The sequence below is a fragment of the Protopterus annectens genome, chromosome 7.part1 (assembly GCF_019279795.1).
Source record: "Protopterus annectens isolate FY-2018-M chromosome 7.part1, PAN1.0, whole genome shotgun sequence".
In the NCBI taxonomy this organism is placed as follows: domain Eukaryota; kingdom Metazoa; phylum Chordata; order Ceratodontiformes; family Protopteridae; genus Protopterus; species Protopterus annectens.
In genome coordinates this window covers 109,610,118-109,636,798 of record NC_056740.1, presented here as the reverse complement: position 1 = coordinate 109,636,798, position 26,681 = coordinate 109,610,118, and the positions used below count along the sequence as shown (strand labels likewise).

The 26,681-nt window shown below is 37.9% G+C and overlaps 1 protein-coding gene across 1 annotated transcript in view; it reads left to right on the top strand.

Moving 5' to 3' along the window:
• Positions 1 to 26,681, top strand: part of ERC2 (ELKS/RAB6-interacting/CAST family member 2) — a 6,021,505-nt gene that overhangs the window by 5,710,121 nt on the left and 284,703 nt on the right. Inside the window, exon 18 of the mRNA XM_044078585.1 lies at positions 10,751 to 10,932. The gene's annotated coding sequence lies outside the window, so the exon portion shown is untranslated. The remainder of the gene's footprint in view (positions 1 to 10,750; positions 10,933 to 26,681) is intronic.

Here is a 26,681-nt window from a genome sequence, read left to right as displayed (position 1 = left end):
TTTATGAGTGCCCGTAGTTTTTTGCTAATACTGATCAGAGATGCCTTCCCTTTTTGGAATTTTGCTCTATCATGTAGTAGCTTCCTCATTCTATTGTATAGTTTGTTTATGGCTGGGGTCCACCAGACAGGACATCTGCCTTTGGAGGATTGGGTCTTGGTTTTATTTGGGATTGCATGATCCATGCATTCCTGAAGGTGTTCATAGAATGCGTTTATAAAGGATTCTGCGGTCTGGACCGTATTTTCCACAGGCCCAGGGGCTTTGAAGGATTTCGCCTCGGTTTTGAGGCCTGTGAAATTTGCTTTAGAGAAGTTTTTCACTGTGGTTTTCTGGGCAGGGGGTGGGGTCGGGATGTGAATATCCAGTGAGATTAGTTTATGGTCTGATCTTACCAGTGAGGGATACACTTCTGGTCTGGAGCATAGTGTCCCCATGTTGGTGATGATCAGGTCCAGTATGTTTTCCCCTCTTGTGGGAGTGGTAACAAGTTGTTCCATAGCATTTGCTTGCAGTGCTAGTTATTGTTATTATGGTTCTTCTTTTTGTCAAATTCATAAGGATTTTGGACGTTGCATTGGTTTTCCAGTAGTTATGTATGACCCTTCATTTTTCCATCAGGATACTAAACAGTATCTCGTTTCACTCTTGGACACTGATTGCCCCTAAGAAACAATGGCTATAGAGGTTAATACTGCACTTTGGCTATGGTTCACCCTGAGCAATGGGGCCAATTTCCACTAGGATTTTTTAATGTCAACACCGAGTGAGGTTGCCTATAGATAGGGCTTTTCTCTGCCGATGTTCGGGGTTGCCTGGTCTTCATTTCAGGAAGATAGGATGAAATTTTGTTTAACTGACCCCCCCACCCGCAATCACACAAACACATGCACTCTCCATAGCATAGCAAACTTGATATTACTTCTGACTAATTGTACTATTTTGTTGTCATGTTTGTAATGCAGAACTGTCTGAATAACAACTTTGACCCCTGTTTGACTGTGGTCATTCCTTCTAGCATCTTTTTTATTCAGTTCTCAGGTTATATCATGATCTCTGTGGGGATAGTTATCTGTTACAGATCTGTGTATAAAGTTACCTAGATTCTGTTTGGTGGTCCGACTTCCACAAAGTGGACAGTTTGTCTCAGAGCTTCTGGTGAAACTGCCAAAAAAGGAACTATATTAAACAATCCTTGAGGAAGGAAGATATTAACAAAACCTGACCTGAAGTGGAGCAATACTGGAGAAATGGATGTCATTGTCAGGGTGGATGAAACTGAAACAGAATAAGATCCTTCATGTTCAGATGAGGTGGCAGAATACACTGTATTACTTGAAACAGGTGGCAGGTGGATGCCGAGAAGTAATGAAAAGGTCATGGGATGTATCGGGGAGGAGTAGCCAAAGAAAAGAAAAAGCAAAAGTGAATCTAGAGGCCTGCCTGGAGAGTCTGCGGGTGTAGGCTAGGGAACTCAAGAGTTAAAGGAAGCAACAGGATGACTTGAAATGCAGATCAGGAGAGGAGAACTTGGGCATACCAGGTATCCCAGAAAGAATGCAAGAGTCTTAAATTGAAAGACTACTTAAAACAAAGTTACCAATAACTGAGCTTCTAAAACATAATAGATGCTGGGATAGATAAAAATACACCAATTTGGAAGAAAACAGGCTAAAGAAGGAATACCCACACATGTCCTATTTAAACACACCCTCATGTTGTACTGCAAAATGGTGTAAAATTACAGTGGTTTGCAAACTTGTTACAGCTGAGAGAGCACAAATAAAATTACTGCCAGACTCCTGAGATGAAATTTCACCTGCCCATTACCCACATTTCTTCCCCAAGAAATACTCTCTACCATTTCCTCACCAATTATCACTAAAGAAGGGGTTGCCACTGTGCTCTCTACAGCAAAAAACATCTTCAGTGGAGCCCAATGATATACCAGGTTGCCTCTTAAACAGCTTGAATCAGGACCTATCAGGCTCATTGGGATCTATATTTAACAACAGCCTCTGGACTGACTTTGTCCCAGTAGAGCAGAGGACTGCAAAAGTCATCCCTCTGCATAAAGGGGGGCAATCAACTGACCCAGATAATTACAAATCCATAATTTTGACTAGTCTTATATGTAAGGTTATGGAAAGAATAATCATAGACCTGATAAACAGTGACATAGGAAATCTCCAAATACTGGACACAACCAAATTTAGCCAAGGCATTTGACACTATCCCACACTCAAGTATTATAAATAAACTCATATAATTGGGAATAAATCCCATTGTCACCAGTTGGATAACTAATTGGCTGACTGACATGACATATGCAGTTAAACAGCATGAATCTATATCCAGCAGGAGTTCAGTTACTATTGGTGTGCTACAGGGCTCAGTGTTGGGACCAGTCCTGTCTAGAATATACTTCTCTGAACTAAAGGCTAATGTGGATGGCCTCTGGATGACAAAGTCTGATGATGACTGCAACCTGGGGGCAATCATCAAATCCACCAGTGAAGCAGATGCTCTTCAAGAGGTTCTAAATCAGACAAAGGATTGGTGCCAGAGCCATGGCCTAAAGCTAAGTGTGAAAAAATGCATTATCATATCCTTTGAGAAGCCAGAGATCCCTGCAAATTGCAACATTAATAGCACATCCTTATGAGTAGAACCAGAGGTGAGAGATCTAGGTACATAGGTACATAGATAGATAGTAGCCTGAACTTTGACCGCCATTTGTCCACAGTGGTAAGAAAGTCGCTCTATGTAGCACAACTTATAAATAAAAGTATGGCATCCAGATCCAAGGAAGTTATAGTTACACTGTACTCAATCCTCATTAGACCTGTAATCTAGTACAATGCACCATTTGGCATGTACTTGACTAGGCACTTACAACAGCTGGACTGACCCCAGAGGTTCCTCACGAAGAAAATACAGGTTGTTAACATCATGTCTTATATGGATAGACTAAAATCTTACCCTATCTCCTGCCAACTATTTTGGGATGACCTCTGCCTAAACTACAAGGCACCCACAAATTCAGCCTTGGTGGAGCTGCTACACATCCACAAGGCAAACAGCACAAGGGTCACCTGATCTTGGAATCTAAACCTAGTCAGTGAATGTAAGAAAATTTGCTGGAGACAGATATGTGTCACAGAGATTACCACTTCTTTGGAGCGGGCTTCCTATTCAAGTGAAGCAGAGCCATACCCTGGCCCTCTTCAAATGCAGTTTGGATCAATGGATGAGGAAATGCAAATTCACATTTGGATTAGGACATATGTCCCTTACAGACAAGGGCAAGTTGTAAAATACTAAAGGCATATGCAGAAACCTATGCCATCTTCTTGCCCCTACGGGCCACATACTGCATAAAATCAGATTGTAGTGGCTAGACTTGTAAGGGCCTTTAAGCCATTAGCCTAGTAATCTCCTATAAACATATGAGCCTATGATTTACACAAGAGACAAAAAGCATATGAAGGAGGAAAGGACGACCTAAAAGGAAGGGCTGAATTCCTTATTAATATTCCCTGATAAATATAGGTTCATATGTTCATAGGTAGGTACTAGGCTATTGGCCCTAAGGCCTATATAAGCCTAGCCAAAAGGTACCCTGGCTTTCACCACCCAAGAAAATTATTTTCCTGTGCCACTGTCGAGCAGAGCCACAGAAGTGATCCCCGGGGAGAATTTCCTATCTCCCATCCAATCATCAAGATTTTTCTTCGAGTGCTAATGAGGAGCTTTGTTTGATATAGATAGGTAGTTTGTTACACAGTATGGGAAGTCTCTGGGACAAGATACTATCCCTCCAGCATGTTCTCTTTCTTGTGGTGACAAGGTTTAGGTCCTTAGAGCGTGTAGCTTGGAGGGATTGGAATTTCTTTAAGTGGAGCATGTCCAAAAGCTCTGGGTTTGACATAGCTTTATGTGTTAGGCAGAGATCGCCTCTGAGCAGGCGATATGCGACTGAGTAAAGCTGCAGTTTTTTGAGATGGTCTGCATAGGGCATCTGTTTGAGGCTGGTAATCCTCTTTGTGAGGTATTTCTGTGGCCTTCCCAGTTCTTGTAGATGTCTTGTGAGGTACATACCAAAAGGGGTGTTGTACTCTATAATGGGTCTAATTAGTGGTGAGTAGAGGGGAACAATGACCTCTTTTTTCCTGGATGAGAAACCTTTTGTGATGAGGTGTGCCATGTAGAGGGATTTCCTGACTACTGTGGCAATGTAATTATCAAAAGAGAGACTACTGTCCACCTGTGTCCCAAGGTCTCTTATCACACTTTTGGTGTTAAGTAGACTACTGCCTGTGTGGTAGTTCATGGGTACAGAGTTTTTACCAAAAGGGATGACAATGCACTTTTTGGCATTGAGCTTCAGGCCATGGCTTCAACACCAGGCATCTGTCTCAGCGAGGCCCTTTTGTAGGATGTCCACATCTTTTGGAGTTTTGATTATGGCTCCTAGTTTGCAGTCATCTGCGAACTTTGTTAGCCAAAGACCTTCTGTGTTAGCCTGTACTTCAGAGAAGTAGATACCAAACAGGAGAGGACCCAGCACAGAATCCTGTGGTACTCCACTTGTCACTGGTCTTAAGTCAGATTTGGAGTTTGCTACTTTCACAGTGTTGGTTCTGTCAGTGAGCCAGTTGGCAACCCATCTTGTGACATAGGGATTTATACCTAGTTTAGTGAGTTTATCTATAATTCCAGAGTAGGGGATGGTGTTTAAAGCCTTGGCGAGATCTAGATAGGCTGTGAGAACCACCCTACCCTCATCTACAGCTTTGGTGACCACTTCAAAGAAGTCTATCAGGTGTAGGAGACATGATCTGCCTTTTACAAACCAGAACTGGGTAGGGTACAGAGTTTGGAGATTACCAATGTCATTGTTTATAAGTTCCATGATGATACATTCCATAGCCTTGCAGACCAAACTCATCAGGCTAATGGGGCGGTAGTTCCTGGGGTCCATGGTGGCTCCCCCTTCGTGGAGTGGGATAACCATTGCTGTGCACCATTCAGTGGGTACAACGCCTGAGATGAGGGTATGACTAAACATGGTACTTAGGTGGGGTGACAGTTCGTTCTGTAGTTCTTGTGGAACGCAGCCTGGGATGCTGTCAGGTCCCATGGATGCTGTATTCTTGGCTAAGGAGAGTGTGTTTTTTACCTGTGCAGCCATGATTACAGGAAGTTTGCATTCTTCTGGTATAGAGATGGACCCTTTAGGGGTGAGAGAGGGGTAAAGTTAGCACTGAACCTATCTGCCAGGATGCTGGCAATATCATTTGGTTCTGTACATTTAGTGCCATTGTGCTGTAACTCAGAGCAGTTCTGAGTGTTGCCATTGAGATTCTTGACATAGCTATAGAATGCTTTGTGGTTGTCTTTAGAATCAGTGGTGATTTTGTTTTCATAACTAGCTTTGGTGGATTTTATGAGGGATCTCAGCTTCTTACTGAGGCTGACCAGGGAGTTCCTCCAATCATGGTATTTTATTTTTTTTTTTTGCAACAGTTTCTTTCTCCTGTTGTAGAGTTTGTTTATGGCAGGAGGCCACCAGATTGGCTTCCTTTTTTTGGAGGATAGCATCTTGCTTCTGTTAAGAATCAATGCACTCATGTAAGTACTTATACAGTGCATTTGTATAGGATTCAGCAGTCATACCTCTAGTGTCCGTCAGCATGGGTGTCGTGAAGTTTGCCACTTCTGTCTTAAGAAGTGTAAAGTTGGCTTTGGAGAATTTTTTATGGTGGGTTCCCTAATGGGGGGGGGGTTGGGGGTGGGATTTGGATGTCTAGGGTGATTAGCTTGTGGTCAGATCTGACCAACGAAGAATTGACTTCTGGTGTGGAACACCGGTTACCCATGTTGGTAATGACCAGGTCTAGGATACTGCTGCCCCGGTGGGGGTGTGGATAAGTTGATCCAAGGCATTGAAATTTATGAATTCCAGAAAACATTGAACACAAGAGTTGGTACATGAGTATTTTTCCCAGTTAATGGTGGGGTAGTTGAAATCACCCATTATTTGGGTGTTAGGTTGTACCCTAGTATTTTGCAGTGTAGCAAGAAATGAGGAGTGGGAATCCTGATGCATGGTGGGGGATCTGTAGCAAGCTACTATTTGGATTGCGGTCTTGTCCAGAGTTAGTTGCACTTGGATAATCTCGGATGCATTATGCTGAGCAACTAGCCTGGAGGTGAGGATATCCTTAATGAATATGGACACGCCTCCTCCTTTAGTGTTTCGGTCCAGGTTAGGTGGCTGAAAGGTGTGGTATGCATTATAGCCTGGTAATGCAGGGTTGCTCTCTGGAGCCTTGAACCAGGTCTCTGTCACTGCACAGATATTGATGTTCTCCATTTTAAGGAGTGCCTCGAGTGAGTGCATTTTGAGGTTTAGACTTCTAGCATCGAGTAGCATTACCATCAGATTTTGCTTGCTTGTACATGTTACAGTGGTGTTATTCATGAACAGACATTGTGTGACATTATATTTGAGACTGGTTCTGTCATAGAACGTTTTTGGCAAAGTATGAAAAGAAAAAGAACTGTAATCCCTGGGATTCATATGTTTAGTTTCAAGCTGAAGTTGGAAAAAGGACTTTGAAGAGACATGTATGCAAACTATTTAAAGAAGTTATTGACATTAGTAAAGTTTATGATGGTTGAGGGTTATGGACTGGTAGATATGACTGTCATACTGTATAGAAAATGAAAAAAGAGATTTTTTTTTTTAATATTTCTAGTATAAGTGTCGAAGGAAATAAGGGTGTTGCAAAATACCGAGGCCAACCCAAAACATGTTTTTTCCCCTGTGGTAAGGATAATCATTTGATAAGTAATTGATAAAAGGAAATCTTACATTTGTGGGGAAATGGTTCTTTATGAAAAAATATGAATTGAAATTTTTTAAATATAACAAAACTGGGCATTTATGGGTGGATTGTAATACTGAGAGAAAGGATGAAAAAGAAGAAAATAAAACTGAGGAAAACATGCAAAGAGAAGAAATGGCAGCAATAGAAAATGAAGAGCAAGGAAGCAAGAACAGGCTCAACATAGATAAGGTTAAAGAGAGCAATGAAACAAAATATATTATATATAAGAAGGCTCTGAAATAAGTGATGATGAAGATATACATTGGAAAATATTTAAAGGGAAAAGGATTTCTATTAATAAACTATTAAGAGAAAGGGAAAGGTTTAAAGGGATAACTGCAAAAGAGAAAAAAAGGGAATGGATAATGTAAGTGAGATAAATGGATTTATCTAAAGATATATACAACTCCCAGTAAGCTACAACATAACTATAGTGATAACTTCAGAGTTCTTTCAGTAAATGTAAACAGCTTTTAAAATATAAGTAGAAGAACAGGCATCTTTTATTGTTGTAGTAATGGTATAATGATGATGTAATAATATTAGAAGATGAAAGATTTCTGACACAAGAAGAAAGACTAGAAATAGTATAGCTTTGAGGAGGAGAAACAAAATGGAAGTTAAGAAAAGAACCATATTGTGGCATACTGGTGATTTGTATGAAGTCAGTGAAATTATTGCATGTAACACTGCTATTGTTGGGAAGATATAGATCTTAGATGACATTATCAGGTATATAGAATTATTGCACTGTACGCTTATGTTATGAGTAAAGGAAGAGAAAATGTATTTCATAATATTCTGGATTACACGGAAGTAAATATATGAGCAAAGAAAGAGAACATTTATTTCATAAAGTTTTGGATTACATAGTAATAAATATGACTATAATACTGACAGGAGATTATAATTGTGATTCAAGAGGGAAAAAAGAAGAGAGGCAAGGATGTCAAGAAAATGTTTGATGTTGTAAAATGTAGTATTTTAAAGATGTGGAAAGATAGTATTAGTTAAGTATCCATAGGTTTGTTGCTAATAATTTATGAAAAAGAAATACTACAAACATGTTTTCCTTTTATATGTCGTTCAAGAATGAATTCAGTTAAGAGGGGGGTCTTATACTTCGATTAAAATATTCAAATCCAATTGTATATGCTGTTTCACCAAATTTGTATAGTATCTTGCTTTGGATAAATGATAAAAATGAGAAGTAAATAGTAAATCTGTTAAAATATAAACGTGAGTGGTATTGGGATATGTTAAAAAATTAAAAAGCAGAAAAGGGCATATAAATGATGAAATGAGATATTATTAAGAAGCAGATACTTTTTATATATAATAAAAATTGATGAAATTGAAAATGAGAGGAAAGTATGGTGTACAAATATCATGATACAATATTATTATCTTAATCCTTGGGTTGATTTAATCTATGAAAAAGTTAAAGGTATACAAGTACAAAATGCATGGTGTAATAAGTAAGTGAAATGTCAACATTTTTCACAGAGATCATTGATTAATAAATTACCAGTAAAAGGGAATGTGCCACATAAAAGAAAAGTGAAAGAGTTTCTATATGTTGTGGTAAAGATGAAAGTATAGAACATATTTTTACAATGTATAAGGGTTAAAACATTACAGGAAAAATATGTGAAAAAAAAGTTTTTGAAGATTTAAAACAGATGAATGATATAAATGTGGCTATGATTATATATGGATATTATAGGCATACACTAAGGAACATGTTAGTAAAGTAGATAAAGGATTATTTTATGTTGTATGGGCCATTTGGAAAGAAAGGATACATGAAATCATGTTTAAATTGAGATTAGCAGTAATTTTAAGAAAAATCAGATGGTGGCTGTGGAAAAAGCAGTGGCAGGTCTCATAAGTACAATAGTGACAGAAGTTCAAATAATATAGGAAAGTGAGATAATTATTATTGTATAGTAATCCAGGAAAGAAATGGAAAATTGTTCACTGTATAAATTGTAAATATGTAATTTTGTAAATAATACTGTAAATGATGTAAATAATATTATACATATTTTTTTTAAATAAAGGACCCCCTACTCTTTTCAAAAGGTGTTGTGGGATGTTTTACATCTACCCAATCTACCAGCAAATCAAGCAGATGGGACCTCAGTTTAACACCTTAGCTGAACAGATGAAACAGGTGCTGAATTTGAGGGAACATGGGCAAAATTCTTGGCAAGGCTTATGAGGGCCTCCGGGCAAATAGCCTAGTATCATCCTGTGAACCTATGAAGGGCATCAACTCTCCCCCACCTTATGCTACACTGCAATGTCAGTAACTCAATCACTTAGTGTGACAAAATAACCCAGAGCCTTCTGAACCAAAGGCAAGTGTGCTACATTTTGCAGAATTGGCACTTTCTGTTTCAGTCTGCCTCCTATACCCATTCTGCTACCAGTGGCATTTACTTTGCCTAGTGTGCTTCCACAGACTAGCTGGAACCATCTCTGTATCTATTTAAAGCTATTTATATGGGAATGCATCATATTCTTGTAATATTGTTTTCAAGTACTGGCAATGGCCAACATCGTACTTCAAAATATTTTTGTGCACAATGCCATTCGCAGCTCATTCATTAGCCTCCATTTTTATTTATATAAATTAACATGGTGGTCAACACTTCTCAAGCCCACCCAGGGTCTTTTGTACTTCCTTGTCTTTTCTGTGCATTGAGACTCACTCATTTGCTTTTTTGAGTCTTTTGCTATCACAGTGCTATGTTTCTCCTCTACCTAAATCTTCTTTAATAGTCTATGAAAGGTTAATTTATGTGTGTCATTATTTTCAAGACAATATGATCCTGTCTCAGCAGAGTGGTTCTGTAACTGTAAGTCAAGGAATTAAAATTTGGCCATTTACTATGTAATAACTGTTTGTAAACAATCAATATGGTAGTATTCATTTATAATTAAATATTGCTATCATAGCATGTGCTTTGCCTTATTTTACTTCACTTTCTTATATTTATTGTAATGTTGTTTACTTAACCATGTTAGAGTATGTGGAATTCTGATCAGATAGTATGTGTTTAAATCACAGAATGAAATGGTATAATTTTACATAAAGAACACATACATTCAATTGTTGTCTGATAATAGATAACAGTACTTCATACACATCAGGTTATCCCAGAATATTTGTGAAAGTGAACTGAAACAATAAGACAATGCTCTTGCAGAATCACAGATAAACTGCAGTGCAACAGTGTTTTATTCATTGTGTACTTAGAAACTGTTTCCAGAATGTAGCTATGTTTCTAATAACATAGTTTTAATGTTAACTGAGCAGCCGTAATGTTTCCAAGTGAAATATGGTACACTGTTTAGTGTCTAGCTTTACTACCAACACAGTAAATATGCTTAGTTAGGAATCTAAAAAAAAAAAAAAAAAAAATCTGTCGCATGACAGGAAAATATCATATTCCCAAAGAGTTTGTGTATGACTGCAATAAATGATTACTTTCTTTGTCTTCTTTTTTTTTTCTTCTTGGGTCACTCCTACTTTCTCATTTTACTCACTGATATCTTTATTTAAAACTACTGCTATATTTCAGATCTTGTGCAAACAAATATTCAGCAGTGACAAATGCTTGTTATTTCTTCATAGGAGAGGTGATCATAGGCTATGGAAGACACAACGATTATGCTCAGTGCTGTCACCGTGCAGGACTCCCGATTTAAATGAACTCATTGTTTGCCTTTGAATTCTTACTGCTCATATTTTCATTTGACAGTCTTGCTTAACTTTACTGATAAGTTCCAGATTTAATATAACTGTTGTGCCATGTGTGTCAGTATTTTATTTTTTTTCCTAACAGATTATCCACTCACTGTTGGAGGCACACAACAATCCTAACGAGCTTTTACCCTGCATTGATTAACTGTCCAACCTTGGCCTAGAATGACATTCCAAACTCTAAAAATGGTTTCCTGTTTTACCAGTTCACTGGGAAATGGAGGACAACTGGGCGAGTAAAATAACGGTTTGACACCAGAGCAGGTCGGTATCACAGCAATTTAGTATTTTTAATTAATGCTCAGTAACTATTGTTACACTTCATATTCACACCGAGTAGAAATATAACGAGTTTAACTCTACTGGCGTAGTATTTCCTAAAAAAAAAAAAAAAAAAAAAAAAAAACAAGTCTGTGTATGTGCTTACTAGGATGGCATACATTACAAAACAATAATGCTGAAGTACACTATGTTTCTTTGATTAAGTATGTTGAATTACTTATCAACAATTAGCATACACACTTATTACAAAAGGTTATACAGTTTAAAAATAATAAAGACAACTTTTAAGATAATAGAAGTAGACAGTATGCCCCTGTCAGTATCATAATTATCTCACACAAAGTTTGATATCTTTGGTTATAAACCCTCAGGAATCAAGCCTTTTTTTTTCCTTATTGAGACAAAAGTGCTATTTTATGGATTTCTAAAACTATAATACATTACAGAGCTGTTTTGGTTTAGAGATTTAAATCTTAGATATACTGCTGCTGTTCATATCAGACACACTGCTGTTGTTTATATTCTAGAAAAAGAAACAATGTTAGATAGTCAGTATAGTCAAGTATTTTTCACGATGCATAAGACAAATATTTTTTCCACAGACTAAAGCAAACAGTAATAGTTAGCTAGCGTGTCCACCTAGTCTGCCGGGGATTAAGTTCTTGAGCACTTTTTTGTAGCATCTATATTTTAGCCACATCATTTCCATATAGTTCTTTGGTTGTTTGTATTGCCTTTAAGAGATCTTGTTAAACCTATACAAGGAAATCTATCATACAAATGGATAAATGTGCAATTGACAAAACTTGCCTTGCAAATCCTGCCTGTAAACAAAAATATACCATGACTAATGATATAATGTTGGAGTCAGATGTGAAGTATTTTACCAGCATTATTATTCTTTTCTAAGCTCTTAGGTATGTGAAATGATATTTGTATCAGGGCCAATACAATTTAGAGAAACCAAGATGAATTATTGATGGCTGCCATCCTGTTGTTGAGCAGAGATGTCACAAGTACTTTTCAAAGGATTGCTGCCGTTAAATCAGAACTCTACCGGAAACTAAAGATAGTTGCAAGGAGTATTACTTCCACAGTAAGAGTAAAGAAATACAGTGACCTTGACTTGAAACATTGTCTGGAAATACAGGAAGTAACTGGTGCAAATGGATCCATGCAAGTGTATGAAGTCATTACAGCAGTTAAACAGACATGGTGGTAAAGTGTTGGTAGTAGATCACATCTCACTAGAAATATTGAAGGCACTGAATATGGTTGATTTACTGTAGTTATTGCACATTTTCTATTTTGTATGGAAGGTGAGGATATTGACCTTGGTATGATAAACATGAGTGGTGGTTCCCATTTTCTCATCTAGAGACTGGAGGCTATATTTCAGTTATAGTATCAGCCTACATGGGAAATATGCAAGGGTGTTGCAAAGAAGGTTTCAATAAATGAGCTATTAATTCAGGAAAAGATACATGGCTTTCTTCTTGCCTATTAAATAGTGGATCATTCCTCTTGTATTTGCAGATATGTTGGAGTGGATTTGGGAGTTTGTTGCTATGATCTACAGGTGTTTTATTTACCTGGTAATGGAATATGACAAAATACTTGGAATGCCTTCTAGAAAGTGATATCAATTCCTATTCCTGTTGCTATTGTATATAGTTTGGTCAAGTATTTGCTTAGCGAGATCTGTGTCCACATGTTCTGCTTTAAGCCAAATATGTTCATTGTGATTTTGTGAGTCAAGGGCTACTTAAGGGTATGTCCTGCTGTATTTTCTGTCAGTGATTTGCACTCTCAGGATCATAAGGTGCAACTGAGTTTTGCAATGCTTTCCATTTTGTGTTTGAACCACTAATATGTGAAGCCCAGACAACCACAATAGATGATTTTCAGCACTGATTTTATCTTGCTTTGACATTGTGTAACTGCTGTGTGGGTTAGATATGTTTAGTGGGTGCAGAGGGCAAAATACTTTGCAATTCACTCTTGTGAGAGACATATTTCCCATGTATAACAAAGTGACAGTAACCACCCATGTTAACTTAACCAGTTTGCTTATTCAGGATTTGCTGAAAACAATATCCATGTGGAACACAATGGAGTCTGCATCTGCTTTTTGTTTTTGGCTCCAGAAAAAGTTGTCTTTTTGGCCTCGAGAAAATATTTTGACTTTGTTGTTAACTGGATTAGTTCAGTGCTGAGTGTAAAGGTATACACATGATGTAGCATGGATTAGGAATTGGGAACAAGCTTCATAGTTGCAGCAGTATAAGTGTCTTGGGTCTTATTCAGGCATGAATGCAAGGGGAGGTCATCAGACTGACTTGAGGATGTCTGCACTAGCAGCAGTACTGCAAGTCTTAGAAGAAGGTTTTGCACCACATGGTGATGGTGAAGCTATATCTGAATCATATTAAAAAGCTGTCAATTAAATGGTCAGTCTGTGTCCCCATTCTCATATGCTGTCACATGCCCTTGTGAATGACTGAAATGATCATGTTATGGATACAAGAGGTACAAATGATGATATTTTGAATAGTTACTTGGCATAATCCCCATTGTGGTATGAGAAGCTTTGTAATCCAGAAATATCATGCAGTAGAGCCTGCAAAGTGGTTTGGACCCCTAGTGAGCATGTCTCCTTTACTATACTCTGGGAGATGAACAAGGCACGAGCCACTGAGAACAGGGGCTTGACAAGATCCAGAGCTCACTAGATGAATTTTAGATATACTGAGCCCAGTTATTTCATCCCCAAGTGCTAAAGCTATTTTTCCACTGTAACATCTGATATTTACATTGAGATCATCTCCACAAAAATGACAAATGTCGTTTCACTAGCATGTGGTGCCATTTTGTGGCTAGTCTTACTTTGCTCATTGTCTGACATAAACCATGTTCTTAGTGTCAAGGTGCCATTTCTGAAAGCAAAATGTACCATAAGGTTTTGTGTTGAGTCCATTGTAATTAGCATCTACTCAAACCTTCAAGCCAACTCTTAAGGCCAAGGATTATCAAGGTTTATAGATGGTCATGAATTGTGTGTTGCTCTTCCCTCCTCCAGTGACTCATAACTGCTCCAAATGTGGGTTAGGCTATATCAACAATACATGCAAGAACAAAAAAATATAGTATAGTATAAACAGTTTTTCATCACTGCTCACCTAAATCTACTTAAAATGAGTTGTTTGTTAGTGCTGAAAGATAGCCGCTTGTTTTTTTTTTACTGTTCTTTTAATCCTGGCTACCATGTTCTAACTGTAATGGATTCACTTTTAGTTAAAAGGATATGGTTCTAGCTTATATTTAATACTTTACATTGTTTTATCCTAATTCTATCGCTGAGTATAGTCGCTGTGTTTTAGATAGTTGAGTTATTTTGCAATTAGATGATTTCTCTGTGCTTTTGACCTATGCATTGTTGTTTTTTTATAATCCTGTTGCTGATGTTTATTATTTGAACAAGAGCTGTTGACCTATTGTCAGGACAGGAGTTGTCTATTCCTGATGATGATGATTTATATTTGATCAAGTTAATTAGTACTGTGAAATCTGTACTGCTAATGAAATGTCTCTCTTGCCTTACCTAGTGTTAATTTTAACATTCTTCTCACTTTATTTTTATTTCTCTCCAGCTTTTCAAACCTTTTATACTCACTTTTTCCACTCCCAGCTGTGCCCTATTGGACTCCAAAGACCAGCTATATCCACCTACCTAAACCTGCCTGGGTATTTCCTCACCTGGGTAATCTAAACGCCCTTGGACTAAAAGCCACAGTAACTAATATTGTATGTCACAAAGTAATTTTGATTTTCTTTTACCTACTTTATGTATATACTAGGCCACTACACCTCCTAGGTGTACTAGATAAACTGCCAGATCTGCCAGCAGCCATACCACCCTCCTCCTGTTTTACTACTGTTGCACTCCACTGTCTGTCTCTACGATACTGCAGCCCCCTACATTTATTGTAATACCCCTCCAGCCTCTCCCTTTTCCATTACTTTTCTTTTCTATTTACATCCAACTGCTACAATCTCCTTACAGGGTAATTCCAGACTTTGGCCACTAGATGGCAGTCTTTACCCACCTCTAATTTCACTTTAGTTTCTCTTCCTACCTCTTACTTTAAACCTTTTACGCTTGTTGCCCTCCTCTCCTTTACTATCTTCTTCTATAATCCTTTTAAACCTTGTACACATCTCCTCCCATAGTCCTTATAAACCCTTTACCTAGCCCTCCTTCTCCACCTCCACTACTCCTAGGCTAACCCTTACCCTCACAGGTTTCCCTCTCTTTTAACTCCCCCTTCCTCAGACTCACAATTTCTGCCTTTTTACTTACTGCCTTCTGTTCTTACCTACTACCTTACTGATTGTTTTTTTTCTCACTGCTTTCACCTTACATGGGTCTGCCCCGCTCCGTTCGCCCTGCGGGCTCACTCCACTCCCCTACACTACCCCCAATTCCCACCCACCCCCAGTGGTCCTAGACTTATACCTCACTAAACACTCCCCTTATTTTTCACAACCTATCACAAACCTCCTCATCTCTAGACCACTCCCCTATCTCTTTCTTTCCCACTTATTTCAAATTACCTCTCCCTTTAACTACTCCATTAGCTATCCTAACCACCCTCTGCACTAACTACTTCCCGTATCTACCTCCTATTCAACCTCTATTAATTTCTCTTTGCTTTTCTTTTTTAAACCCTGCTTAATCTCTTGAAACATTCTCGTCTATTTTTCTACCTCACCTACTCACACAAGCTACTCTCATCTGATATCTACTCATTACCATGTCCCCAACACACAAAACTAGTTTCACATACATCCTACTCTTAACTACCACATTAGCCTCTCTGACCATACCTTATTCACTCACCTTCTTTTAAAATCTTACTCTACTTGAACAAAACCGTCATTTTCAACAAACTTTACCTTCTTCTTTTATCTATACCCTCAACCACAGTAACATAACCTGTACCCCTAACTATATACTACCAAAATATCACAGTGCAACTCATGTGACTTACTTCAGTCTCAAAAAGAATTTTAATAATTCCTACAAGATCCTTAAATTCCTACACTATCCCCAGCATTACCTCCTCCTACACGGGGATATTCATCCAAACCCTGGCCCCAACACTAACAATAGGAATAACCTTGATAATGTAACTTTACCTAAACCTTCTACATTAGCTAAAGCACCTAACTCCTTCCTGATTGCTCACCTTAATATTAGAAGTATTAACAATAAAATTCCCCACCTGCATGCACTCCTGGACTTGCACTCATTTGATATTCTATGTCTTACAGAAACCTGGCTAAAACCTTCTACTCAAGACCAGGAAATTACTCCTCCAGGCTGTAACATCCTTAGATGTGACCGCAAAACCAAAAAAGGTGGTGGTATAGCCATTATCTATAAATCTAATCTCCAAGTATCCCTATTTAATGAGCTTCCATCACTAGACACCAAATCTGAAATACTGTCTACTAAACTCCAAATCAACAACACCAAATCTATCTACCTAATTTGTATGTATCTTCCCCCTGGTAACAATACTAATACTCTTGAAAACTTACTTAATTTCCTCTCTGCCCAACTACCCCAGGAAACCATTATACTGGGTGACTTCAACATAGACTGGTTAACTTGTAGTGGTGAGTGGAGGTGTGGAAGTCATTAAGAAATGTATTAAATTGGAAAGAGCCCAGGATAAAACACTGAGGGACACCTGGTTGAAAGGATGAGTAAGTCTGTTGCCATTTAACTACTTGTTGCGTTCCAGATAGGTAACTAAGAAACTACGAGTATTGGGAAAGTCTTATTGAGGAAAGTCGAATGGGCAGTTGCTGGTGCAAGACAGTATCAAATGCCTTTGACAAGTCTAAGAACATGGTGAACACAAGGAAACCATTGTTTTGATGTTGGTTTATTGGGTCTATATCACATTGTCGAAGTTTTACAACTTCGAACACTATATGGTGGAACCCATATGTTCGAAGTTGTAAAACTATGAAAACTTAAAAAAAAATAAAAATAATAAAAAACGTACCTGATGGTTGTAAGCAGGGGGACAAACTCCTCATGTGGGGGCTGCAGGGGGGCTTTTTAAAGTTTTCAAAGTTTTACAACTTCAAACATATGGATTCGACCATATAGCATTCGAAGTTGTAAAACTTTGACAATGCGATATAGACCCAGTTTATTATCTTGGTAAAATGTAGTAGAGCAGTAGTGGTGGTGTGCTGGGGCCTAAAGCCATGTTGTGTTTCAAAGAGCAAGTTATTTCAGGTTAGGTATTGTATCAGCTACACATGGATGCATTTCTAATATTTTGGAGAGGGGGAAAGAATTGTTATTGGTCTGTAGTTATTAAACTCTGTAGATGGATGTGCTGCCTTTGTGCAGTGGTATGATGCATGATTTTTTCCACAGTGATGGGATACATCTTTCTGCTATGGGCTATTAATTAGTATGGACACAGGGAAGGCTATGACTTCTGTTGCTATTTTTAGGTAGTTTGATGGTAGTTGGTCTACAGCTAAGTAGTTTTTAGTTTAAGGATCAACTTCCTTATGAGCGAGGTAAGTACTGACTAAAATTGAAGAGCCGTGGGTGGTTTTGATTGGAAAGGGGTAATATAAGGGGCAGATGTGTTAGTGTCTAAGAGAGACAATATTGATTGTATAAAGCAGGATTTAAATTGTGTGGATAGAGTCTATCGTATTGTCTATTTCTGGTGGTTTTGTCAATGTGTAGTAGTTTATTTAGTGATACCCAAATCATTTTGGGTTATTTTTATGTTTGTCTTGTAGGTTGTATAATATCCTTGCTTATCATGTTTGGCATGGATTTTTGCAAAGTTTATAAGATGTCTAAATTGCTGGAAGGCATTTTGAGTTAAATTTTTATACCAGTTTTTCAATGATTTATCCCCATTTGCCATGATTTCTTTTCTTTTGTCAGCCATGGTGTGGGGTTAGACTTTATTCTTTTATGACATACTGGTGCCAGATTATTTAAGGTCTGTAAGAATATGTTGTTAAAGTGTTCTACAGCAGTATCTAGAGGCATTGTTCTAAGTACATTCAAGTTATATTGTTTAATGTTACATTGAAAATATCTTTGCTGAAATTGCATGTATTTCGTATTTGTTTAGAGATAATATGTTTATCTAGGTTATGGTGAGTTCTAATATCATATACTGGCATGTGGTCCCTGATGCCATCTGAGAGGCAGCCTAGTTTTGCCAGTTTGTCTGGTTTGTTTGTAAGAATCCAGTCTAATGTTGAGTGTCTCCTGAAGTTTTATTGATTCTAGTAGGTATGGTTATTAATTGTCTGAAGTTGAACAACTTTATGGATTCAGTGGGGGTAGTTGAATTTATAAGTAGCCAGACTATATTTAAGTCTCCAAGTATTATAGTTTGATGGTTAATTTGTTGGGCTACCAATAAAGCATGTTTTCAGCAGTATCAAAGTTATTCCCTGGTGCTATATAAATTGCTGTAAAACATATAGTTTTCCTATTGTGATATATGTGTATATAATTAAAAAATTCTATAAACATAGCTATTTTGTAGAAAGAGAATAGAGCATATAAAAGGAGTAAAAATCTGAGTTTTACAACTGATGCAGCATACAGTGCTTAGAATATTGGGAAACAATTAAACAAGATATTATACCTCAAATATAGTAGCTTCTTTGACATTGTTTGCCTCAACAAAGTACTGAATGCTATAGATCACACTCACATGGCAATGAAGACCACAAATAGAGTCCATAGACTTCCATATGCTAGCAGAAAGAGATACCACTCTACCACTACCAAGAAATGTACATTTTGCAGAAGCTTATAAACAGTTTGTCTGCACAGCACTCTGCCATTGCCCATTATTCCTATATCTGGTATATTTTTCATCTATATCACCATCTCCTGTGTACTGATATTTCACAGGTATGGACAGTGCAGTGGTGCAGCGGTAGCATTGTTGCCTCACAGTAAGAGGTTCTCTGGTTCGATTCTCAGCTGGGATTCCTTCTGTGTGAGTCTGCATGTCCTCCCTGCATTTGTGTGGGTTTCCATTAGGTGCTCTGGTTTCCTCCCACATTACAAAGACATGCATCTGGAATGTTTCTCCCTGGGCCTCTGCTAAAAATTGGTTCGTTCCAAGTCAGACTTTCCTGGTTAACAAATGTTAAATAAAAATAAATAAAATAAAACAATAAATGTCAAGCTGGAAGGAGTTTGCACTGTGCCAGTCATACATATGCAAAGCCAAAGAAAGCATGGCCAAATGTCTGACCCCCATATATTCCCACTGTATTTCAAGTGATGCCAGAAACTCAGTGGAGTCCTGTTTGATGAGGGTCTATATCAGAAGATCGAAGTTTCAAAACTTTGAATCTGAAGTGGTTGACACCATATGATCAAAGTCTTGAAACTTCAAATCTTTTAACGGAGATCTCTGTACAGCGCGGAAAGGGAAGATTTCCCTTTTCTGCACTGTAGTGCGATCTGGGAGTTGGTATATTTAAGTAGCGGGGGGGGCACAGCCCCCCATGTGGGGGGTGCAGGGGGGCTTGCTTAGAGCATTTAAATGGTTTGTTTTTGTAGGTTTTTGTGTTTAATTACATTTTTGATGTTTCAAAACTTCGATTATATGGTGTCGACCATATCAGATTCGAAGTTTTGAAACTTCGATCATGTAATATAGACCCTTTGATGACGTCCCTATGGAATCCACACATCACGGCAAACTGGCAGTATAACAATGCCCACATGAAAACCAGGAATGTTGTTAGGCATGTGTTTAGCCTGCTAAAGCCCTGCTTCTACTATCTGGATATAGTTTGTGGGACTGTGCAGAATGCTCCTGCCACAGCTCACAGGATGTTCGCAGAATGATGCATGCTACTTAATATAATTACTAGAAAGCATGAAGACTATGCATGCATCCTTCGCAGGAACCTCCAGTGGTTTAACCTATCTAAAGTTCTCAGTGAGACCATTCACATCCTGTGAATGAGTGAATTATGCAAGCACTGGTGTGATACACACAGTGTTACCATCCCGAGCGTCTCCTTGTGTGGAAAGCAGAAGATAGAAATGGAACACTCTGAATGGTGTTATATGTTTCTGCCATTAATACTTTTTTATTTTAATTTTAAATAATTTTTCAGGCATTCAGAACAATGTTCCTAATAAAGACTGTTTCATCCAGCAGTTACCATGATGCACCAGCGGATGGGTAACTAATTGTTATTATATCTTTGCTGTGCCTCCTACTCATCTGTGTATAATGTCAACCTTTACAGTACCATGCAGGTAAGCTCAAACTAATTAAATAAAATTAAATTAACACACTTTTGCAGGGGGGCTTGCCCACCTGCACCCCCCACACCCCCTACTTAAATATACCAACTCTGAGACTGCACTACAGTGGGTAAAAGGATATATTTCCTCATCCCCACAATCGCCCTGTTGGCCAAGCAAATACATTTGGCGTTTTCATTTTCGCCGATTACGTATTTCCCTCTTTTTGTACATCGACCATTATGTGCCGATGTAGATGTATTCACTGTTTTGCACTTTCATGTTTATAATATAGACCCCATGAAAGCTGTTTTGTTCTTTTGTCCTCAATACAGGCAGTGTGAAAGAGAGAAAGTGAGAATGTGTTTCCTTCTGTAAAAGGCATCTGGCACCATAGCATAGTTAGTTCACATATTATCTGCTTATGTATGCTTTAATAGTCTGCCTTTTATGAAACATATGCACTTAAGTTTCACTTTCCATTATACCTCCAGGTTGCAGGTCTTGATGATGCCAGTGAGCTTCAGGCATGTCAACCACTGTCAACCTCTACCTGTATGACTGCAGTTGTGGTGGTTGACAGGGCTGTCAGTGTCTTGGCAGGGGGTTTCTTATCTCTCCCAGTCAATTAACCTAGCTAAGTTAGCAGCTACAGATGACATGTCAGCATGACAAATTGTGCAAGAAGTGCACAGTGGAATGGCACTCTGATCACCATTATCATACCCACTCACATAATAGACATAGTCAACAAGCTGACCCTTGTCACTATACCACACCATAAGAGGGCACAATCCCTGCCTCTGGCCATCCTGACCCACCTGAACCATATGATGTAACACAGTGATATTCCTCTGGAAATGTTAGCAGCAAGTATGTTGCCTGTACCCCAGCATACACCCAGCCAGGTGTGCACCTATCCTATGATGCCACGACCTACCCCTTGTGGGTGTTATGCTCTTCCCTACCACCAAATATTCACCTTTTGTTTACTTTTGTCTTACCCAAGTCTGTCCCTCCTACAGTGGTTATATTCATCCCATTTGTCTGTGCTGTTTGGTACTTGTTTGTGCACACACACTGCCTTTCCTTCTCCACCTTTTGTCCCCTTGTTTCCTTATCATACTTTCTGTCTTCCCTTTTCTCTCCAGGTATATACAAATGCACTAAGCCTCACCATCACCTTTATGCTTTTATGCTTGATTTTTGTCTTTATCTCTGTTTGCAGTATTGCCCCATTTCCAACATTGTACTCTCCACTTTCCTTCCCTTCCTTTGCACCAACAAGTATCCAGGTGACTGGACAGCTGACAGGAGGCATTTACTCTGTGCTATAAGTAATTGCTACATTATGCTTTCCAGCAGCCTTTTCCTTGTTCAGCACCTTATCTCAGAAGTTTCTCCTCTAGCTGGCACATGGCTGCAACATTGCTCTACAGCTTACTGCTTGCTTTATTCCACTGTGTTTTGTTTGCAGGTTTATAACATTGCCCTAGCAGAACAAGCTACTCAGATGCAGTTTTCTCTCTTTGCATATCTATGTGCAGCTCACATTACAACTCATTGCTGCTATGCAGTATAAGCATTCCTCTGGTGTTCAGAGCATCTCTAGGAGTCCTAGCCACAGTTGCAAGGTTTGCTGCAGCCCATAAGCGTAGACCTCAGAACTGCCACTCAGTTTGACAAATACATTGCCTGGAATTCAGTCATCATCTTACCATGTGCTACCTAAAAAAGGTAAATGCATACTCTGAATGCTAGTGCACAGGATTAAAATTGAGCTGTTAACATAGCTCTCAACTTTACAGATAGTTGCAGAATGTCCAGATTTCTGAATAATATTTTTGGTCGGTTCCTCATAAACATTGTGGGTTTTTTGACAAACCACTGAGATGATCTAAGGATTAAAATCACTAAATAATGACATGCATTTGCGTTTGAGACTTCATAGCCTTTAGAAAATGCATGCTAACACAAAGCCTGTTATTCCACCAGCTTTCTAAGTATGTAACATCACACTGGCCTCACCTTGTTATATATGATCTAGCCTATCTTCAGCCAGTGCCATCTCACTTGCCTTCCACTCTCCTGGACTTAGTATAGACACTACAGTCATTTAACTTTGAATGATTATGTCAACTACTTAACATTCTAACTCTGTATTCTGTATCATATTATATGCTTATATTGACACTAACTCTGTCTGATGTACTTTATCATTGAATGTGTATTGTACACAGAAATTTCCTGTATGATTTACTTGCTGTACATCTTCTTTATATTATTACTTGCATTTGTTATTTAGAAAGAGCTACTGGTGCTCTCTGTCCCAGATAGGTTCCTCAGGTAATCAGTTGAAGAAATGCTTGTTGGTCAAAGGCATTATCTAGAATCCTCTAGCAAATCTGTTTTTAATTACCATGCCTTGGTCATCTGGAATCAGCTAACTTCCCTTATCCAGACATATAACTATGAGACCTCCTTCAGAATGTCCATGTAGTGCCATCTGTTTAGAAAGGTCTATTTAAATGCAGTGTGTAGTGTACTTTTAATTTTAATAATCTATTCTAATATTTATCACTACTGTCAGGCCCCAGTGGCCTAATGGATAAAGCATTGGCCTCCTAAGCCAGAGATTGTTTGTTAGAGTCCTATCTGCGGTGATATAATCTTTGCATTCATTCTCCCTAAACTTCTTTCTCAGACACCAATGACTCCTACTCCACTCTCTTCCTGTACAATGTCTCCCCTTTTTTCCAGCATCATGTCAGTAGTCCCTCTCCTTTACTAACCTATAATCTATTACTGCCTTTCTACCTCCTTTACTCATCTCTCTTCTGCCTCACTCTGTCCCTATACTCTCTGCCATTTTTGGAACAATACTAGCCAAAATGTTTGATAAATTATTGCTGTTACATGGATATAGAACAATTTATGTATTTCTCTAGTAACAGATTAATGCTCTACTCTTGGCATAGCCTCATTATCTCTAAAGCTATACTAATATTGTATGTAGTTGGTGAACTTTTATTGATTTTCATATAATCTAATTCTTTTTTATAATTAAATTGTATCTTACAGTGGAGCTTTTCTCCCCAGGTCTCCGCTGAAAATGAGCTACTAAGCTCAGTCGGACAAACCCGGTCAACAAATGTAAAATAAAATAATAAATAAATAAATTATCATTTTTACCACTTAATCTCTTTAATTTGCCATTTATTACATTGTTACTTGTCTTTTTGATATTGTACAGATCTTTGGATTACACTTTTTAATACTGATTTAAACAAGTGTATACAACATAAACAAAAAAATAAATAAAGTTTTCAGATTTAGCAGTGAACATTTTGCACACTAAATGAATTGTTGCTTATATTATGTGACGTCTTTCTTTTTTCTTTTTTTTTCCCTTTGTTTTATTTATTGCATATTGACTGGAAAAGTCTGACTGGGCAATGCAAAACCCATTTTCAGCAGTGGCCCGGGAAGAAAAGCTCCACATGCTTGCATTTACAAAAATACTTAGATTATAAACAAGTAAAATGCAGCAATAATCATGGGGATGTGCATAAATTAGAACAATACTCTTTAAGGAGGTAACAGATAGACAAGTATTACAAAATGTGAAAGCTGGTGTTTCACGTTAAAATATGCCAAATAACACTAGTAGATTTTTTACATAAATAGTAACATTGATTTAGATAAGTCACTAGTGGATACTTTGTGATCAGAAGTAGTTGGTTAGGAGTTGTTAAGTGATAAGAATGAGAAAATAAAATCAGGAGTAGGATGGGCTAGTTAAAATGGTACAGACGATAAAGAGGCACTACCAGAGCTGCATAACATTAAAGAGTGAGACTGGATTGGAAAGTGGAGTAAGTTAGAGCGGTAGAGATGGGAGACTAGTTTAAAGAAATAAGAAAAGGGAAATGTAGGGTGAAAGAGTAACAGTGATGTTTAATAAGAGGAGAACTGATTTAGAGCATTTATATGGGTGTATTTTTCCCCATGCCTTTACTAATAGTGGGGGGTCTACCTAGGCAGACTGCCTTGGTTATCAAAAATAATACATACATTTTGTTTGTTTTATAACTGATTTGTTTAAGCATCTGTAGTTTTAAAACCAAATAATAAAAAAATAATACATAACAACATGCATACATAAATCCATACATAAATAAATGATGATAGTTTGGTATACCACAGCTAGGTATTTTTTCTATTGCATGTGTACGATGTCAAGCAGTAACCTACAACAGCAAGAGATAGGCTAATAAACATTGACTTTCTTACAACAGTGGCATAAATACCTGTAGTTTGAAAGTACTGAGTAGTATTCTGTATACACAGAAAGGCTAAGTTGTGGTGAGCACTTGCTTAGTTCGCTGTCTATGACACATGAACTCCTGACAGTAGCTTTATATCTTTAAATGAGTTTTAATTGGCTAAAATGTGTCAAGTCATGTCTTTATCAATAGCTGTTGTGAGCTAAATCTCTGATCATTATCCAGGGGCACAGGGAGACCTTGTAACAACCATATATATTTTGCTTCATACTGTTAGTTCCAAGAGATGCATGGAGCATTTGTGTAGCTGTCAGGATAATTCTCTTACTTTATCTTTGCATTTCTTATCTATGGTTTCCAACTTTTATACAGGCTGGCAGAAATTAATATAGACCAAGCTAGTTTTCATTCGGCTTCAGTTTTAGCAAATTACACACTTGGATCAAAATGTGGCAAAATTCTTACAATCTTTGGGGTATATTTTTGATATAAGATGAGGTGTATGGGAAAAGTTAAAAATATGTCACTAACAGATCACCCAATTATTTGAAAATTGGGAACTTATGTGGACAGTGACCTAACTTTCAACCAATATGTCTCCATTATTGTAAGAAAGTCTTTCTGTATTGCACAGCTTATAAATAAAGGGATATTGTCTAGATCTAGGGATGTCATTGTCCCCCTTTACTAGATCCTCATTAGGCCAATCATTGAGTGTCATGCCCCATTTTGCATGTATCTGTCCAGACACATACAATGACTGGAATTCTTACAGATATACCATACTGAAAGGATACAAGGCCTAAACAATATGTCCTACATGGACTGACTCCAGTCCCTGTCACTACACTCTGTATTCTATAGCCTGCTTAGAGGTGACCTGTGTATAGCATATAAGGCACCCCTAACTGAATACTGATGGATATGCTGTACATCAGCAAGTCAGATGGCATCAGAAATACTCAGTATAGGGAAATAAACCCCTTCTGCAACATCAATAGAATGGTTTGGAGGTACAGGTATGTCTTGCAGAGGATACCACTGCTCTGGATCAGACTCCTCAAGCATGTAAAACAAAGCCTATCCCTGTCCATATTCAAGTGGATTGGATTTATGGATAGGAAACAAAAAATGTACCCCACGGATGAGTTTGCTCAATTTAGCTGGAGTATGATCCATCTTATTCTCACTAGTGCTAATATACAGTTATCGACCATGGGATGGGCAAGGCCAGTCTAGCACTAAATACGAGAGGTTAATTCAAGCACCAAAAGGGAAATTTGGCTAAGTCTCGCCTGATACTTACATATGAATATATGAACCTATAATTAATGTAGCCAGTGTGCAGTGAACCAAAATGCACCGACATAGCAGAGGCCTTAATGTTTTCCTCTAGTCCTTACCTTCTACTCTTAAAGTATTGAGGAACACATTTGAATTCTGCATCTCTTTCCTTTCTGTGTTTTCTGGGTTCAGTCCTAGAAAGCATAAATGTATATACCTCAGTACGATTAGGTTTACATTATTGTACATGAGGTTGTATAATATGAATAGCTGGGTACAAAATTCAGCAAAGAATGCTATTTGTTTTTATTCAGGCTACACATTTGCTCACTAAGTCAATCCTAGAACATCGAGAGCTGTTTTCCTGTAGGATGTACGGACATGACTACTGCTCTAAAGAAGCCTTCTATGCAGTGATCCCAGGTGCTTAATTTTACACAAGTTAAATATGATGTCTGCATAAAAGACTTAGAAAAAAAAATGGTTGCATGCTGCCAGCAGAATGTTTTTTTTTTTTTTTTAATGAAACAGCAACTTGCATTCGTAAAGTCATGTCATTTTTAATCAATACAGCACAAAAGAAACAAATTGCATGCTGGGCAGCTGGTAGTCTTAAATATCAAATGGCAGGTATTATGAAGTGTATTGTAAATATTTAGATCTGCCACTTTCAAATAGGCCCTGAGTGCCTTTGACCTTTAGTTGTAAGTATATGCTTTGTTAATCAATTTTGCTTCTGGACTAAGAGTTCTAATTTAATTTTCCAATTGTAAAACAGTTTTTCTCTTAACTACTTGGCAAAGAACCATTTTAAGATGAAT